The sequence below is a fragment of the Heteronotia binoei genome, chromosome 9, assembly GCF_032191835.1.
Source record: "Heteronotia binoei isolate CCM8104 ecotype False Entrance Well chromosome 9, APGP_CSIRO_Hbin_v1, whole genome shotgun sequence".
NCBI lineage: Eukaryota > Metazoa > Chordata > Lepidosauria > Squamata > Gekkonidae > Heteronotia > Heteronotia binoei.
Window position 1 is genome coordinate 67,924,350 of NC_083231.1, and position 20,327 is coordinate 67,944,676.

Consider the following 20,327-nt stretch of genomic DNA (forward strand, 5'->3'; position numbering starts at 1 on the left):
CCATGCCCCCAACCATTTCCATTCCGATACCTGTGGAGCCGTCCCAGACCCTGGCGCCACCTGGAAGTTTCAAGGATGCCCAGGACAGGTAAAAGCTCATTGGTCAAAGCAAGCACCCAACCAAGTGTCATCAAGGGACACGCCATTGGTTCCAATGATGCCCAGCCCTCTTGGTCATCACAGAACCTGCCCATCTCTCCGCCCCGTCACCACCCATCCCCTGAGGGGTCAAAGGAGCCCTTATAACCTCTGACCCCGCTCCGCACGTGTGTGCTTCTGTCAGTATCCCGTATCCAGCTGTATAGATCCACCCCCGATTCCTGATCAGTTTTGGGTCCTCCCCCATCCCCTCAACTATCGCCACTGGAGCCTTCCTGGAAGACTACGATGGTAAATATCGCCCTGTGTATCCGTTTATGTTCCCCTATCGATCTATCTATGTTTCTTAGACCTGTGTGAATGTGAGATTGAATTGCATTTTACCTTGTGTGAAGGAGCTATTTTATTCCAATAAAGAGCAACTATTTTTACCTAATTAGAATCCTTTCATTGAGCATTTACTCTCTGAGTGGTTGAGCCTGGTATACATTGGTAAAAGATCCTTGTTTGAGCCAGGTGCCCACCTGACTAATTCCCCAACCTCGTTTTGGGGGCATTTGGCTTAACAGAAGTAGGCCCCTGAAAATGGAGACGGGTGCTGCGATGGTGAGGGACTATCTCTTGGAGTCCAACGAGTTGCAGGAAACGTTTCCTTTGGACTAATGGGTCACGAAGGAGACGGTCTGGCCAGCCCTCTCCTCCATGGCCAAGGCGTTCCTCTCATGCCCACCGATGAGCGTGCAGAGCGAATGCATCTTTTCACATATGGGCGACATTGTCTGCCCACATCGCAATCACCTGCAAGCCTAAATAGTTGAGCAGTTGATCTTCCTGAAGGTCAACTTGCCTCTGTTCAGCTCCCCAAATGTAGACTTTGAGAGCAAATGAAGTGAGCACCTATTTGTGCCTACATCCTCTTTTGGTCCGTGAAGGTGGTTGTAAAATGCTTTCCCACTAAACATAGACTAGAGTCCAAAGGCAGCCCAAAAACTCACTCACAAATTGATTGGCAGTGCACACCCCACCCCTCATCCATCCCCAAACATAAAGTAAATGCTGGTTTAAAATCTGAAAAGCAATCCAAATTTCCCCAGTCCCCATCCTCACATGCCTAATAATACTAAAAGGGCCATTGCAGCCCCCAACTGTAACCGACAGCAGCCACAGGCCCAGCCAGGATAACCCAGTATTTTTTTCAGGGGCAGGAGGAAGAAAGAGGGAGGTGGCAGTGATGATGACAGGCAGTCAGCAGCCATACCAATGCTGTGGTCCCTCTAATGGGACAGTGATAGCTGGTATGTTGCTGTGTCATGGGTGCTGGGGACCCTGCAGAGGAAGTTGAGTCTGACGAGGAAACTGTGCCCCTGCCACCTGCACCAGTGCCCCTGCCTCCTGCTGGAGAAGATCCCAGCCCCCCTGCCTCGCCCTCTCGGGTGGCTCGTGTGCGTGACCGCCTCCGGCAGGACCTCAGGGATCGGAGGAGGGCGGCACGCTCACAAGCAAGACGCTCCCTGAGCCCTGAGTTCTGAGAGGATTCTGGCCCTCCTAAGAGCAAGGATGCTTGAGTTATGACAGGATCCTGGCTGCCTCCCTGAGCCAGCAATTAGCCCAAACGGGCAACAGCCAGCAGAGGGCTATATAGCTGTGGGCTTTGGGAGGAGGCTTTGTGGAAGCAACTAGTCATCTCCCTGACATCCTAGCATCCACTCCGGCTTGACTTTGGTTCCTGACTCCCTGACTTTGGCTTTTGACTTCTGGACTCCCTGACCTCGGCTTCTGGACCTTGGACCTGCGATACTTGTACACTGATTCGGATTTGGCGCCTCAGACCCTCCTGCTTACTGGCTACAGACCTCGGACTGCCTCTGGACTTTGCCTGACCCGGCCCCAGCCGTGACATGCTGCTGAGTTGAGAGAGAAGGAATGCTTCCCTTCCTCTCACACAATCTGAGGCCTTCCCAGTGATCTTCCTCATTTGGGGTGCAACTCTGGCTCGCCTCCTCATGGTGCACCATGGGTAATGCAAAAGAGCTTGGACCAGCCAACCATCCATCACTCAAGGTATGTGCAAATGCTTCTTGCTTTGTGTCAGATACAGAATGATGTGGAGCTAGGTGTGGTCCACCACTTCCCTTGTTTGAGAGTTGCATTGTTTGGGGGAGGGCTGGAGAGCTGGCATCTGTAGATTGCATGTTCTGTGGCAGGGGAGCTGGCATCTGAGTGAGAGACCCAGAACCAGCATGCCTGTTGTGCTTGGCCAGCTCTCCCCGCGTTGTCTGGGGCAGGGCTGGAGAGCTGGCATCTGGGTTTGCTGCAGCCAGGTCTGCAGAGCATACCTTGAGCAGATTGCGTTTTGTGTGGCAGTGACGTTGCAACTGGGTTTATATTGGTTCAAGGCCAGCAGGGTTCATAGAGTAGATAGATGAATATAGTGCATTTGGGTCCTATAGAGATTCTCTGGTGTGAAGGGAGGTTTGGCCCTAGGAATTGGACCCCCTGCTCAATTTTTGTTGACCTTGTGGGTTTTGTGAGGGACAGTGCCCTGAAGCTGCACAGCAGCTTGGGGGACTCTCCTCAAAACCCCCTGCTCCCCAGAATCACTTTTCCCACAATAATACAGTGGGGGAAGTGGCTCTAATTGTTTTTTTCTCACCATTGGGAACAGTGTTCCTTTTGGGGTGCCCACAAATGGGTGCAGTCTTTTGGGGCCAGGGGGATTGCATGTGAGGGAGTCCCCTGAAGCTGCCCTGCAGTTTTGGGGCCTCTCCCTCAAACCTCCCTCTGGCCAGAACCACTTTCCCCACAGCAATTATAGTGGAGGAAGTGGCTAATTGGGCTTTCCCCAGCATTGGTGGCAATGGGACTTTTGGGACTTGGGGGTTCTGTAGGGTAGAGTTCACTGTGAGTTACATGCCATTTTTGGGGCTCTCCCTCAAACCTCCTGCCCTCCAGTAGCCTCTGATTATGCCCTATGTTGGCTTTGAGTTCAATGGCTCATAGGGTATAATGGTGGGATATGGGCATCGTCTTTGGGTTCCCCTGGAATGGGAACCCCTGGCCCAGTCTTCTTGGGACTTTGTAGGAGAGAGTCTCCTACAGGCCCCCTGCAAATTTGGGGGCTCTCCCTCAAACCCCCTCCCCTCCAGTCAGCTTCCAATATACCCTATTTTGCCTTTGATTTCAATGGCCCATAAGGTATAATGGGGCCGTATTTTCGGAAATAGCTGTATATCTCCAGTATATATGGCTATTCCGAATACCGGTATTTGGAAATATAAGGTATTCCAAATATTTTGGCCTCGTATATTTCCGAATCTGATTACTTCCGAATTTTATTTTTTTTTTTGCACACCCCTAATTTGAATTTTTGCATCAACCTGCTTATTTGTATAATTTAAGTTGCTTTCTGGACTTCCGTTAATAGCTGTAAGTACAAGTAGTTGCCATCCAGTTTTTAAGGTACAAAGACCAACCATACTGACAGCAATTATTGCCAATCCTTCTTCTTGGAAGAGTCCTTATAATGCTGTCTGGATGAGTCTATTCTCACTAAAATTAATAAGAAACTTAAATGGAAATCTGGATCAGTTATTTGTGTTCATGTTGTGCAACCATATTAAATGTACTAACAATCTTTTATGCAATGTTCAATCCTAGTGATTTCAAGAGCACCCTCTATTGGTGCATAATCTGAATTGAAGACAGTAGAACATCACTCAAATTTAACTGAGAAGAATTTAGCTGATAATAAAGAGATTTTAATTTAAAAGTGAACCAGATATCCTGCTTCTATCTAGTCAATCAAATGTAAATTTCCCCATATTTTAAAGCTGTGAAATTGTTTTTGCCATGGCTACCTTTTAAATTATTAAGATGTTATGCCATTAAAGGTTTGGTATGGTAAATCATTAAAGATAAAGAGGTAAAGCACCGAGGCATTACCAACCTATGGGATGATGTCATATCATGGTATTTTATTGGTAGACTTTTTATGGGGTGGGGGGGTGGTCATTGCCTTTCCCAGTCATCTAAGATACAATTGTGTAATTAGTTATTTGTGCAAATTTAATTTAATTTCAATTCATTTTAAATCAAATGGAAAACGTGGGGACCTCAGACTGGTACAATGCCATAGACTCTACCCTCCAAATCAGTCATTTCCTCCTGAGGAACCACTGATTCTTTTTTATCCAGGCACCCTACCAGGGCGAGGAAGCAGATGTAGTAGTTAACTTGTCTTCATACAATTTGTCACTGAGAGAAAGACATGTCTTGAATTTAGGGTTAGGGTTTGTCCCCACCCCACGGTATGACCCATTCCAAACTAGAACTGACTTTTATAAATTGGTATGACAACTGAAACTCAAAGACTTCTTTTAATCTGAAGTTGCTACACCCACTCAGATCTGGGTTTGTACAACCACATTTTGATAATTAGGGTTTGTAGAATCTTTCGGGCTCAAGTGCCGTGTTCTACTGGAGAAAGTTTTTCTTCCAGACGTTTCGTTCTCAGCTGCGGAGAACATAAATTGCAGAAATTCACAGAACAACCAGTACATTCCACAGAACAATCAGCACAGTCAACAACCATCTTCCTTATCTTCACACCCCTTCCAACCCTCCCAGCAATTAACGCAGGACAATGGTCACATTCAACAGCCAGTTTCCTTATCACTACCCTTCCAGGAAGCCCCACCAAACAATGGGCACATCCACAAACCTATTGCCCTTTCACCACACCCCCTCCAGCCTAGAAATAACAACTCTCCAGCAGCCCTGGCCTAACTCAATGCACAGCAGCCAAGAAGGTATGAGCGCCTGCTCCGGCTGCAACGCCACTGAGGATGTTCTCCGCAACCGAGAACGAAACGTCTGGAAGAAAAACTTTCTCCAGTAGAACACGGCACTTGAGCCCGAAAGATTCTACAAACCCTAATGATGTTACCAGCCATGAAAACCTGAAATCTTTCACATTTTGATAGCTCAATCACAGTTTTTGAAAAACTAGTATTAAAGAAGATTGAATGTATGGGAAATAGTTACAACCCAAAATGGTGTAACTTTTCTAAATTGGATAGATAGGCTCTAGATATGTTGATTTCCAACAATGATATTATAATCAAGCTCGCAGATAAAGGGGGAGGGATTGTAATTTTGAACAGGGAGGATTATCTTCAAGAAGTGAATCGCCAACTTTCTGATAACAGGTATTACAAACCCCTACAGATAGATCCATCGGGCACAATAATGAAACTTATTGAGATTGTGGTTATTGAGGCTGTAGAATTGGGATATATTTCTGAAAAGGTTGCTAACTTTTTACATAAACCTTACCCTAAAACTCCGGGTTTTTACATACTTCCTAAAATCCACAAAACCGGGTTCCCTCCTCCAGGTCGACCCATTGTGTCTGCATCCGCATCAGTTTTGGAACCACTTAGCCAGTATGTAGACTTTTTTTCTAAAACCTCATGTTTCTAAAATCAAGACTTACATTAAGGACATGTCCGACTTTATTGCACAGGTGGATGGTTTGAAGGTCCCAACTGAGTCTTTTCTTGTATCCATGGATGTTACGTCCTTGTACACTAATATACCCCATGAAAAGGCTTGAGCTGTACTGCAGGATGTTTTAGACACCAGACAGGATAGCAAACCCCCTACACACTTTTTGATGGAGCTTATTGATATCATTCTTGAAAATAGTTTCTTCAGATTTGATTATCAGTTTTATTTGCAAGTCCAGGGAGTTTCTATGGGGAGCCCCTTTTCACCCAGCCTGGCATGTTTATTCATGGTTGAGTTGGAAAATAAATTTTTTTTGCAATCCTGACATTAATCCATCTCTTGATTCTGTAATATGGTTTAAACGATATATTGATGACATCATGGTGGTGATTTCGCAAGAGTCCTCAGTCATTCCTTTAGTGGAGTGGATCCCTCCATTAAATTTTTTCACATTGCTGACAAACAAACTTTGTTCAATAACTCCCAATGACTGCGGGAGAAAAAATTCAGGAAACAGAGTGGTGTGCGTTATGCAGTTTTCCCCACTAACACTATCCGTCCACAATGTAATTAAAAAATTTTGGTTTCTTGTACAGGATTTGCCGGGTTACCATGAGACACCACAAATTTGCTTTAGAAGAACTAGAAACTTAGGTGAATTCCTGGTGAGAGCAGACCTTGCACAATCCACACAAAGTGTGGGGAAGATGGGTGGGAACCTTAAATGCGGTGCCTACTTAGCATGTGGCTTATCTATGCAGACGTCTGAGTTTGTTCATCCTGATACTGGCTATAAGGTATTTTTGAAAGAGACCACAACTTGTGCTACTCAAAGATGCATTTATGCGATCCTCTGCCTTTGCAAAAAAAATCTATTTGGGCTCCACCACGCGTGCTGTTCGTACATGCGTGTTGGAGCACAAATCGAGAGTAAAAATCATGTGTTAGATGCTCCTTTGGTGGAGCATTTTCTCAAATTCAAACATGAACCTGATTCTATGCACTTTTGTGTGCTGTTCAAATTTCCAGTCAGGTTGCAAGGAAAGGTGGACAGCAATAGGTGGCTTCTTCAACAAGAAATGTGGATGATTTTTAAATTAAGAACTTTAACTCCGCATGGGTTAAATAATGATTGGGACCTAACATGTTTTCTGTAATCAATTGGATCTATATATTTTTTGGTGATTTGTAAGTTTTTGTTTGGGACACTGCTGTAGCTTGTTACATTGTATCTTTAAGGAATGCCTAAGTTTGTACACCTGTTACATATAAGCCACTTGTAACTGTTTTTCTCTAGCATCATTCAAGTGCCTTTCAATGTTGTAATGGAATGGCGGTTTTTGCCCAGAGTATGAAAATGTTGTAAAAAGGTATGTTTGAACTTTTTAGCTCCATATCAAGATTTTTGGCTTATATGTATACTGGTTAACATTTTATATGATCATGTCATGCATTTAGGATTTTTGCAGCTTGAAGAAGCCTGTGCAAAAAAGGGTTCCAGTACAACCTTGTTCTTTTCAACCTTTTGGATTACTGGGTGCATATATTGAAAGACATTGATCAATTGCACAACTATTTCACCAGGACTCCTTGGAATAAACTGAGCAATGATTGCTATAAAGACTGGATTCTTGGTGAACACGTTCCCTATTTTGCTAAGGACTAATTGTATGGTCTATCATGAACTAATATATGCTTTTGTATCTGTTGAATTGTTTGGTGAGTTTGTGGGTTGTATGGAGGCTGGTTTTCATGGAAAGCCTTGTGCTTTGGACTTCTCTGCCTATAATTGCTGTGATTCTCTTTGTGGATTGCACAATCTCCGGGTGAGAGCCATAAAAGCTGACTGGGTGATTTCAAACCAGCCTAAACTGCCTTACGGGGTTGTTGTTGTTCAGATCAAAGGGGGGGGAGGGAGGAGGAGAGGAGAATGTTGTAAGCTGATATAATCGCTGAGGACTCCTCCCTATTAAACAGTTTGTCAGAGAGAGACTATTGGTCTGAAAGGTCTCACTACAGGTCTCTGAAACAGAACTCACTGGGCCCAGTGCTGACTATGGCTGCCAGTTCCAGGTTGATGAGAAATTCCTAGAGATTCTGTGGTGGACTTTGAGGAGAGCATAGAAGTTAGAGCTTCAAAGTGGGGTCTGCCGGACCCAGGTCCTTGTTGTGGAAGCTGACTGACTGATTTCAGACCAGTCACAGACTTCCAGCCTAACCTGCCTCACAGGGTTGTTGTTCAGATCAAAGGGGCAGAAGAGAATTATGTAAGCTGCTTTGGTTCCAGACACCCCACTGTGGAGAAAGACAGCCCATGTAGGAGCTGCAGGGAGGGGGAAGGAGATTGAAAGCTGAAGTCAGAGGGGCAGATAAAGGGAAGGAGATAGATTTTCAACTCCAGGTTAGGGAATTCATGGGTATTTAAGGGTCGGGGTTTGAGGAGGAGTGGAACCTCAGACATTTCCTCCTAGGGAACCACTGGAGATCACTCAGATTTACAACTGCTCTCTAGAGAGCACAGATAAACTCCCCTTGAGGTGGGGGGAAGTTAATGCCTTCACTTGGGTGGGTGGAAAGACAGCAAGGGTGGCAGGCTTTTGCCCAGAGCCTCCTTCTAGAGCCCATTGTAATTTTTTTCCCACAACGGGCCTTACTCCGAGTATCTTAGTATAATGCTATAACTACCATCTCACACACCAGTGAAATTGTGTTAATTTTGTGAATACAGAAATTATTTTTGTTAATCTGGACTCTTTTTTCTTTATTAATCAAAGTTATGAAATCAAGGAATTATTGTCTCCCCTTGGGACATGTGCTTCCCTTCCCTTATAGTAATCACCAAGATCTATTTTGTATGAGAAAAAGAAATGTATGTGGTACAGATATGCCTATATTATGAATTGTCACAGTCAGATAATTAAATGGTAAATGGTGTTCTGCAATTCAAGTTCTAACCAAGTTCTTGGGGATTGCAGACAGCAACACTGTCTTCTGGAGTTCAACTTGGTGTTTTTTGCTCAATTTCTAGAATGTCCAGGTGTTTCTTGAAATTTCTAGATATTGCTCCAAGGGATCCAATGACAACTAGAATGATGACAACTTTCTTCTCCCAGAGGCACTCTATTCAAAGACCTCAGTATTTCATGATCTTCTCCTGTTTTGTTATGTTTTTTTTTTTTTCATTTCTATTTTGCTGTCTCCTGGGATTGCAATGTCATAGATCCATACCCTATTTCTCATTTTGTCTACAATTGTGATATGATGGGTCATGGATAATGGTGAAATAAAGATTCTATTGTTTGGCTTATGCTCCCATGAATTTTTGGTTGGTGGTAAGCCATACTTCTTGTAAAGATTCTAGCACAACATAGCTGCAGCTCAATCATGATGTTCTTTATAGTTAGAGCAATTTTATTGCAGGTACAAACCATGTGGTCATCTGTTTCATCCATTGACTTGCAAAGCTGACATGTGCTGTCATCACTGGTCTTCTGAATCTTGGCTTTCATACTATTCATTTCGAATGCCTGCTCTTGGGCAGCTAGAATGAGTCTTTCCATTTCTTCTTTCAAGTGCCAATTTTGGAGGAACTGCCAGGTGTTTTCATTATCAACTTTGTTCTCTGCATCTTTCAAATATTGCTCATGCAAGTGCTTTTGTTTCCAGTTGTCAATGTGAGTTTTAATTGCAATATTTTTATTATTTTATTTTATTTTACTGGTCTTTTGGTAGCATGTGGAATAATCACTACTAACAAGTGTAATCCTACCCTTGTCTTTTTCTACCTACACTGAATGCATAAGTGCAGTGTAGAAACCTAGCAAAAAAATAGAAAAATGTTCCATTCAATGCTACAAACTATCTTTTTATGTTTACAGTTTAACTGATATGTTCAGTTTGCAAGATCTGGGCAAGGCTGTTAATAATAGGATGTTTTGGAGGTCATTCATAGGATCACCATAAGTCAGAAGTGACCTGACAGCACATAACACACTCTCTCACACACAAATCTATTTGCAGAATGACACAGGAACTTGTGCTGCCTTATATAGTCCTTTAATAACTTGTATTTAGGTGTTGTAGTTGTTCTGAACTTTTTATTTTGCTATTGACAACTTGAAAATCTAATTACCACATCCCTCCCCCCCATCAACAACAGTATGAGTACATTGAGTTCTCCATGTGAATCACCAGTTCTGAGACTAGATATGTTGAATTCTTGCCATGACTCAAGGCAATACAACTGCTGCTTTCTCATAAATAGATAAAATTCTGATTATGCAGTCATGAATCTTATGATATGTATTGTCAGTGCACTCACCTATATGCTCAACATCATAGAACAAGGCTCCTTCTAAGACTTAAGACTTAAAAAGAATGCATTGTATTAATGAAACAATGATCTCTAAATTCATCTAACAACCTTTTCCAATATCAGAGGTCTCCAGGTACTAGTAGAGTTTCATTACATCTATTAGTTTACTGTAGCATTTTGATTGTTATTACTCTATCAAGAATGCTTCATGGGAAGAAAAAAATCCCTAGCTGATAACAAATGAAAGGATAATATTAAACCATCAGCATGGCAATGTTCTTGTATTTCTGATTAATAAGAGGAGTGGTTCATGCAAACTCTTTCGTAAATTAGAAGTTGAGATACTATGTTAGAGAGCCAATTTGGTGTAGTAGAGAGCCAGTTTGGTGTAGTATTTAAGTGTGCGGACTCTTATCTGGGAGAAGGTTTGATTCCCCACTCCTCCACTTGCACCTACCGGAATGGCCTTGGGTCAGCCATAGCTCTCGCAGGAGTTGTCCTTGAAAGGGCAGCTTCTGTCAGAGACCTCTCAGCCCCACCCACCTCACAGGATGTCTGTTGTGGGGGGAGAAAATATAAGAGATTGCAAGCCACTCCGAGACTCTGATTCAGAGAGAAGGGCGGGGTATAAATCTGCCATTCTGTGTTACCACTGATAGCGGATACATTAAAAGCTGCAAAGGGAAGCTTCTAGAATGGGCAATATTTTTGCAGTTTATCTAAACTGGAAGTGGAAAAAACAAGTGTTCTAATTTAAAAAAAAAATTGAGCATTAAATGTACAACTCATTCTACCTGGTTCTTTGACCTTGTGAAATTGTATACAATACATATTTAAAAGGCACTTTGAAACTTGTGTCCCAGTTTAAAGTAGTGTTGCAAAAGAAGAAAATGATGAAAGATGGAATTGGCTGCACTGGCTGCCACTGGCAGGAAAGAAGCACAGTGCTGGAAAGAAGCACTGGCATTTTCCATGTCCTGGTCTTTCCTTGCCCCCCCCCCCCTCCCCAGCTAGTTTTTTCTGTACTTTCTTTTTCCATTGTGGGATGAATTTGGAAGCTAGCCTCTTGATATGAATCTGAACATTTTTTCCCACCTAGTATACTGCTGCCCAAAACCTGCCAGAAAGGGTGGGCTTGGGCAGTGAATTTTTATTTTATATTCATTCAAAGGTTAAAACATTTTAGTGCTGGAGGGTGCCTGTGCTGAAACAGTCAGTCCCATTGGAAGGCCTACACCAGTTCCTGCAACTCTACTTACATAGGAAGCTTGCTCAAATTAAATTCTCTAGAGATCATTGCAGCCCTCGATCTTCCCCCTCCTTCTCCCCCAAAAAACTTTAATGAAAAGAGAAATTGCCAGCTGGAAGGGAGCGGCTTTGATCTCCACTAAGTCCGCCTAAGCAATCTAACCAAGGGAAACTGACTATATAGTGAAAAGACAATGTTTGGTGAGTTTGAATCAATCTTCAAGATGATCTGGTGGAGGGGAGGATGAATTCTGCAACTCCAGTTCTGTAAAAACTAGTTTCAGAACAATGCAGAGAGATGCTGAAAAGATACACATCTCAACAGGGGGAAGGGGTGTGTGAAAGCTGTATTTGCCTACTTTGAATGCCTTGTCTCCCAATCCACACTTTAAACCAGAGTTGATGTACTAAAGCCAATGGGGCTACTCTTACGTGGGGATCTTGCACTGTCCATGTGTTCTGGGGCAGGCTTGTTCTGAAAGAGTGATGGTGTGTGATGGGTGGGGAATGTACTTTAACAGGAATTGCACAGCCCCCTTGAAGCTGCTGAAATGCTGAGGTGCTTCAGTGCATATGCAACTCCCCCCCCCACCTAGAAAATCAATCCATGTCAAGGTGAACAGATGGAACCATGATGGAGGGGTGGGGGGACATGTAAGTATGAACTGGTAGCATGATTACTGAAACTGCCACAACACTCATGAAAACTCAAAAGGTAGCTGCAGTTTGGAAAATGTCATTGACATTGTTCAGACATAACATACCAAAATAATTGAACTATAGCTTCAGGGAGAATTCTGTGCCATAATATCAAACTGTGGTCCTGATGTTGATTTGCAAATCACAGCATGGACAAACTGTGATTAGACATTATATACAAACACTACCAATATCAAGCTTCCTGGCACATTATTTGATGCACAATAAGCAGACATTGCAGAAGAAAAGGTGGAGACCTTTGACAGAGTTACCACTTTCAGCAGTAGCTCGTGCTGTTAAGATAGTTCTCTTCCTGCCCCCACTTTGTCAGAATAAAAGATCATTTCAGACACCTTAATTAAGCATTCTATTTGCCCTGGCAGGTTTTGTAAGAAATAATATTTCTTAAATTCCGAATCTGACCAGTACACAAAACAGGTAATTTTATCTGTACCTCCTAAGAATTTTTATAGATTCAATAAAGAAGAGTACATAAATTTTGTTTTATTGTGGAGTTGATTACAGTTATAAAAGTTTATTGCTGAAACCAATAGTAAACTACAAAGTGCTGAAAATACAGAAAGCTAAATATCTATCTATCTACACAAAAGCCAAAGTCTACTTATTGTGCACCAAATAATGTAATTTAAACATTTTCTAATGTAATATGAAAAATAACTGACAGATTGGAATACAGGTTATTAGCAAAGTGATAGTATTTTTAATTTTACATTAAATAAAAGGTAATAAAATGAATGTTTTAAAATGTTCCACATTCAGAGCACTACTTCACATTTCAATAAGCCTAATTTGTTAACTACCCAAGTGCTATGTAAGATGCAGATTCATTAGAGTCATTCTACTATAGTGATGTGTCCTAAGTGTGATAATGTGAAAGTTATAGACCTCCTGGTTCCAATTATTTCTTAAGAAATTGCTCGGAAATGGTGTTATTATTTCAGTAAGAGACTGATCTCTAATGGTACAAAAATATTATTGGTTTCTGTTAAGGATGAATTTTCCAGTGTTTTTATTCTTCTAATTTTCATGATCTCGATTATCTTCATTTTTAGGTGCAAGGGCAAAAAGCATTCAGTTTTACTTTACATTGTGTGTGTATCTGTTAAGTGTCATCAAGTTGCTTCCAATTTATGGAGACCCTATGAATTAATTCACAAATAGGAATAAATAATTTAGAATTTCAAAACCCATACATTTTAGACTTGTCAACCTGTTATGTACAGTATATGATTTTAGTATGTGATTTCTGCCTGGCTCATTGGAGCCATGAGAGCAGAGCTTGGGGACTTGGGAACAATGGGCAGTAGGATCCAAATACCTGCTGCCCTACACCTGCCTGTTTGAATGCTCCAATAATGTGTTTGTGCGGGAACCAGTAGTTGTATATAGGTTTGGCCGGTGGGCCCATTCTTCAGTCTTGTTAGTGCACCATCTTGCCAGGGAGCGTGCCTTCACTAGCCTTGATGAAGCTCTACTGACTGAAGCTCCCCTTGCCCAGATCGCCAGGAGATATGGGCTTGGGTGTCACCAATATGCAGATGACACCCAGCTCTATCTACCAGCTCATTCAACCTTTCTTCATAGGACTTGATGTTCAGACCCCTCACCATCTTTTTCGCCCTCCTCTGGACTCGTTCCAGCTTGTCTATATGATGGTGAGGAATTTCTCACACACCTTCTGAAAATCTTTCTGGGAAAGGGCATGGTGGGAAAGGCCAACTAGCCTGTTTAGAAGCTCCAATGAAGGAGAGTCCACCACCTCCCGAGGAAGCCTGTTCCACTGAGGAACCACTCTAATGGTCAGGAAGTTCTTCCTAATGTTGAGCCGGAAATTCTTTTGATTTAATTTCAACCCACTGGTTCTGGTCCTACCTTCTGGGTCCACAGAAAACAATTCCACACCATCCTCTAGATGACAGCCCTCCAAGTATTTGAAGATGGTGATCATATCACCTCTCAGCCACCTCCTCTCCAGGCTAAACATGCCCAGCTCATTCAACCTTTCTTCATAGGACTTGGTGTTCAGACCCCTCACCATCTTTTTCGCCCTCCTCTGGACTCGTTCCAGCTTGTCTATATGATTCTTAAAATGTGGTACCTAAAACTGAACACAATACTCCAGGTGAGGTCTTACCAGAGCAGAGTAAAGGGATACCATCACTTCATGTGATCTGGACACTATACTTCTGTTGATACAGCCCAAAGCTGCATTTGCCTTTTTGACCACCATATCACACTGTTGGGTTCTACGAAGCCCTGAAGGCAGTATATTGTCCATCATATCAGGCTCAGAGTCCCTTGTGTAGTACAGACGGCCAAGTGCTCCTCGCAGACAAGGCATCCATACTGAACCGGTGGTCGGAGTATTTTCAGGTTCTCTTCAGTGCCAATCATGTAGTTCAAGATTCAGCAATCCACCTCACCCCACTTCAACCAGTGAAAACAGAGTTGGATGAGATCCCCACCCTAGAAGAGACTGTTAAAGCCATCAAGCAACTGAAAAGTGGCAAGGCAGTGGGAGTTGATGGAATCCCACAAGAGATCTGGAAGCATGGGGGCATAGTACTACATAGCACACTTCACAAAGTATTTGTCACCTGCTGGGAACAAGGCAAACTACCACAGGACTTTCGCGATGCAATCATCATTACCCTACATAAGAACAAAGGGGAAAAGTCAGACTGCTCCAACTAGTGGGGGATAACCCTGCTCTCCATCGCAGGCAAAATCTTTGCTAGAATACTCCTGAACAGACTGGTGCCCACCATTGCAGAAGAACTCCTCCCAGAGAGCCAGTGTGGCTTCAGAGCTAACAGGAGCACCACCGACATGGTATTTGTTCTCAGGCAGCTCCAAGAGAAATGCAGGAAACAGAACAAGGGTCTATGTGTGACTTTTGTCGACCTTACCAAAGCTTTTGATACCTTTAGCAGGAACGGCCTGTGGCAAATCTTGGAACGTTTAGGATGTCCCCCAAGGTTCCTCAGTATGGTCATCCAGCTACATGAAGAACAGCGAGGCCAAGTCAGACACTGCAACGACCTCTTGGAGCCCTTCCCAATAGGCACAGGTGTAAAGCAAGGCTGTGTTCTCGCGCCAACTCTCTTTACGATCTTCTTTAGCATGATGCTTCAAAGAGCCGCAGTAGATTTAGATGATGACGATGGTGTCTACATCCGCTATCGCACCGATGGCAGCCTGTTCAACCTGAGGCGACTAAAAGCCCACTCCAAGACAATGGAAAAACTTATCCAAGAGCTACTGTTTGCTGATGATGCTGCACTTGTCTCCCACTCGGTATCAGCTCTTCAGCATATGACGTCCTGCTTTGCAGAGGCTGCCAAGCTATTTGGCATAGAAGTTAGTCTGAAGAAGACAGAAGTTCTCCACCAGCCTGCACCCCAGGAAGATTATCACCCTCCTTGCATCACTGTAGGTGAATCAGTACTGAAGACAGTCTAGCAGTTCAGCTACCTGGGGTGCATCATATCCTCAGATGCCAAGATTGACAAGGAGATTGACAATAGACTGGCAAAGGCAAACCGTGCATTTGGCCGACTGCATAAAAGAGTGTGGAGCAACAAGCATCTGAAAAAAGGCACAAAGATCAATGTTTACAAAGCGGTTGTGATGACAACCCTCATCTACGGCTCCGAATCGTGGGTTTTATACTGTCATCACCTGCAACTCCTTGAGCGCTTTCATCAGTGCTGCCTTTGCACCATCCTCAACATCCACTGGAGTGACTTTGTGACCAACACTGAAGTCCTCAAGCGGGCGGAGGTTACAAGCATCGAGGCATTGTTGTTGAAGAAGCAGCTGCGCTGGGCAGGGCATATCTCCAGGATGGAAAACCACCGCCTTCCCAAGATTGCCCTGTATGGCGAACTTTCCACCGGCCATCGAAATAGAGGGACACCAAAGAAGAGGTACAAGGACTCCTTGAAGAAATCCCTTGGTACCTGTTGCATTAACCATCATCAGTGGTCTGACCTAGCCTCAGATCGCAAAGCATGGAGGCACACCATCCACCAGGCTGTCTCTTCCTTTGAGAACGCACGCATAGCTGGTCTTGAGGACAAAAGGAGATTGAGGAAGAATCGTACTGCTACAGCACCAACCCCAAATCAGACTTTTCCCTGCAGCCACTGTGGCCGGACCTGCCTGTCCCGCATTGGTCTTCTCAGCCACCAGCGAGCCTGCAGCAGACGTGGACTACTGCACCTTTCTTAAATCTTCGTTCGCGAAGTCAAGCCGAGAGAGAGAGATCACACTGTTGACTCAAGTTCAGCGTATGATCCACTAAGACCCCTAGATCCTTCTTGCACATACTACTGCTAAAACAGGTCCCCCCATCCTATAACCATGCCTTGGATTTCTCCTACCTAAATGCAGAACTTTACATTTCTCCCTGTTATTGGTGTTAGCCCAGTTTTCCAGCCTGTTAAGGCCATCCTGTATCCTGTTTCTGTCTTCTACTGTATTTGCAACCCCTCCCAATTTAGTATCATCAGCAAATTTAATAAGCATTCACTCTATTCCTTCATCCAAATCATTGATAAAGATGTTGAACAAAACAGGTCCCAGGAGAGATCCTTGAGGCGCTCTACTTGTCACTCCTCTCCAAAAGGATGAGGAACCATTCACAAGCACTCTTTCGGTGCCATCTGTCAACTCCATGGTAAAATCATAGTATTGCTAGTGATTCCTAGAGCTGCCTGCATCACTTTTGGTTTTTCCTGGAAGAGATGTTATGGTGCATGTCCTGCCGCCATGTTCTGCCCCCAGCCTCCAGCCAGCTACCTGGCATGGCACAGCAACTGTATCTTCACTCTCTTGTAGAATGACTGGCTCCTGATATACTTATTTATTTAGGAGATGCTTATGTCATGTCTTCATTGTCCTGCTTGAGGTAGTTTGTGATTAAAATAATCTGGATTGCCCACTGTGGAGCAGTCAGCAATTGCAGCTGGGTGGCCACCTTTGCCTCCCTGAAAGGAAGGAGAGGCAGAAAGTAGAGGCACACTGTGCACTGCATTGGTATTCTTGGTTATTTTTTATGCTGTTCAAATGCTTTCTTTCTTTCTTTCTTTCTTTCTTTCTTTCTTTCTTTCTTTCTTTCTTTCTTTCTTTCTTTCTTTCTTTCTTTCTTTCTTTCTTTCTTTCTTTCTTTCTTTCTTTCTTTCTTTCTTTCTTTCTTTCTTTCTTTCTTTCTTTCCTTCTTTCCTTCTTTCCTTCTTTCTTTCTTTCTTTCTTTCTTTCTTTCCTTCTTTCTTTCTTTCCTTCCTTCTTTCTTTCTTTCTTTCCTTCCTTCTTTCTTTCTTTCCTTCTTTCTTTCTTTCTTTCTTTCTTTCCTTCTTTCTTTCCTTCTTTCTTTCCTTCTTTCTTTCTTTCCTTCTTTCTTTCCTTCTTTCTTTCCTTCTTTCTTTCCTTCTTTCTCTCTTTCTTTCTTTCTCTTTCTTTCTCTCTTTCTTTCTTTCTCTTTCTTTCTCTCTCTTTCTTTCTTTCTCTTTCTTTCTTTCTTTCTTTCTTTCTCCTTCTCTCTCTCTGTCATTCTTTTTCCCTGTCTCCTTCCTTCCTTCCTTCCTTCCTTCCTTCCTTCCTTCCTTCCTTCCTTCCTTCCTTCCTATTACTAATCTGAGTAGACTGGAGGGGAGGGGGGAGAAGCTTGAAATTACCTGCTATTTCATGTTTTCCCAGGCTGAGAGCATTTTATATTTTTAGTTTTCTGCTGTGTGATCCTTGTGCTTTTTCTTGTTGTTGTTGTTTTTAAATTGCATTGCAAAATCCCACTATTCTCCTACCTTTCCTAAACAAAATATTGCAAGAGTTTTAAGCATGTTTGTACATAATTTCCTGTCTTCCGGCTCCACCCCTAAAGTCTCTTGGCTCCACCCCCAAATTTTAGTGGGCCATGAAGGAGAAGTGCAAAAATAACAGCGCCACGGGGCAGGGGGGGAGTTTAAGAAACCTTGCTTTAAGGAATAATGATACACAGGTTACAAAAGGTTAACTTTGATGTACATATGAACTTTATTATTAACTTTTTACATTGTTAGAAATGCTTTTAAAATAGTCTTACATTTAAATTTGACTATGATAATTATGATGGTACTATGATGTATTAGGATATATAAAGATTTCACTTTCAACAAAGAAACCTGGTGCAGCAAGAAATAACAAATGTTAACAATAGTAACATGATAATGAAAGTTAGGTTTTAGTAACAAGCATAATATATATTATTAGCTGTAATATGAATATTAGCTATTTTAAAGGCTTATGTTATATACTTACTCTGATGCTATTTGTCCTTATGATGATCAAAAGATAAATATAATGTCCCCTCCTTTCTTTTCTGCACCCCCTCTTAATTTATAATATATATTTTTAAAAATCTCAAGATTGTTGTGAGGATAAAAAGAAGAAGAAAATGATGCAATCTGTTCTCTACTGTAGAGAAAGGTGGGGTATAAATGAAGTGAATAAGTAATAAAACAGAGGGCAGATAAAAGGTTGGTAAATAGCTGAGGAGAGAATGAGGCAGGGAAAGGGGAGAGGAAATGGGGGTTGTACAAGGAGAGAAAGGAGATATAATGTGATACAGGGGAAAGTGATGTGTCCCCCAGAAGTCAACAAGGATTCCCTTCCAAGCAAGCAGGCCTCGCCCAGCATCAGCACCTTACAGCTGGGCCACAGTTTTCCTAAGCAGAGGATGCTAGGGAGGAGAGAAGGAAAAAAAGGGGGCAGATGAAGGTAGGTTGGCTGTTGGGTGGGAAACAGAAAAAGAAAAGAAGCTCTGGAGGCTTTCAGGAAAGGGAAATAGATAATAGTATTATGGGGGAGAAGGAGATGAGATGCTCTCTTGCAAGTCCTTGCAGGTCCCAACTTGCAATATATAATCCCTTATTGCAACATTAATTCTGATTTCAGTAAACATTTAATTCCATTTATCTCCTGACCACCAGAGCATTTTCAAGATATTATTTTACAATAATAAATTTTGCAATCATTAAGAACAATCTATCATTTGTACATAATGGTGACAAAGGAAACTGGTAACAAGCAAATAACCCATTCAGTCAGGCATATGGGCAAAAACAGTTATCATGCTACACTGTGCTTTTCTTCCTATGTCAAGATAGCACAAAACCATGATTATAAAGGGAAGTAGAATCAATATAGCTTGAATCTGCAAGAGAGAGGCCCTCAAATGAATCCATGCTGCAAATCATGTTTCTCTGCTAGGCAACTAATTTCAGGGAGGCTGGAAAAATGACATCCAAGAAATGGACCCCTTCTTTGCCCATACCATAATCTTAACCTATTGCCCTCCCACAGTTTTAAAATAGCAAGATCCATGGATCTCCTGTATCATGTATAGTTTGTCTCTTAGGATTTGTTCCTGAATATACTTGTTCCTGGAGTTTGGAAAACTGTTGTGATAAGGTAAGAAAGGGAAGGAATTATTGTTTCTTTAAAGATAGAAAATAATCTTTGCTACTGCTACATAATCCCTATATACATGCAAATTATCTCTCCAGTGTTTAGCCCTTACTGTTTATATTATTTGTGTCCACTATGGTCAATTAATCATTTTAGGAAGTGTTATGTCCTGCATTTAGTTCCGTTCGACTCCTCTAAAGCTCTGGTATGGATGTTTATTCTTTTTATAGTTGCACAGTTTATAGGAAAGAATTATTTTATTTCCTTTTCTTATTGCATGGAAGAATATATAAAGAATATTTTAAGAGGAGCAGCAGCCACTAGAGAAAAGAATGTGAAATAAAAATGACTCACTACTTCAAAGATGGTTCTCCGATCCTTTTATCTCTTCATATTATGCCATTTTCTTCTCAGTGTTCAGTAGCCTTATGTCATGATGCCATAGCTGTTCTCCAGTTGTAGGGCTGGGCATTGTCTGGAAGCAGCAGGCAATTCAATGACTTACTGGAGGATCACTGTAACTAACATAAATTATCCCTTGAGGATAATGCGAGTTACTTCCTTTGCAGCTCAGTCCATTTGTAAATGTACTTAATTGTTTGACATAGTGGCAGACACAGCTTATATTTTTTTGCTACTAAACACAACAGGAGGGTCCATAGCTCAGTAAAAGAACACACACTTGCCTATAGATATCTCCATGTAAAATCCCTAAAATCACCTAGTCCAGATATTTTGGAGAACTGATGCTATACAAAGTAAGCAGTTCTGTCCCAAATGAAAAGGGCTGCCAGGCCTTCTGTCATAGCAGGAGACCTCCCACCAATTGGTGCTGTCCACTGATGCTCTAAAGCAGTGTTTCCCATTTTCAGGGTCATGACCCGGTACCGGGCCACGGAAGTCTCACTACCGGGTCACAAGAAAAGTCAAAGCTAGCCCCGCCCCAGCAAAGCTAGCCCTGCCCCATCTCCGTGTTGTGCAGAGAGGAGCT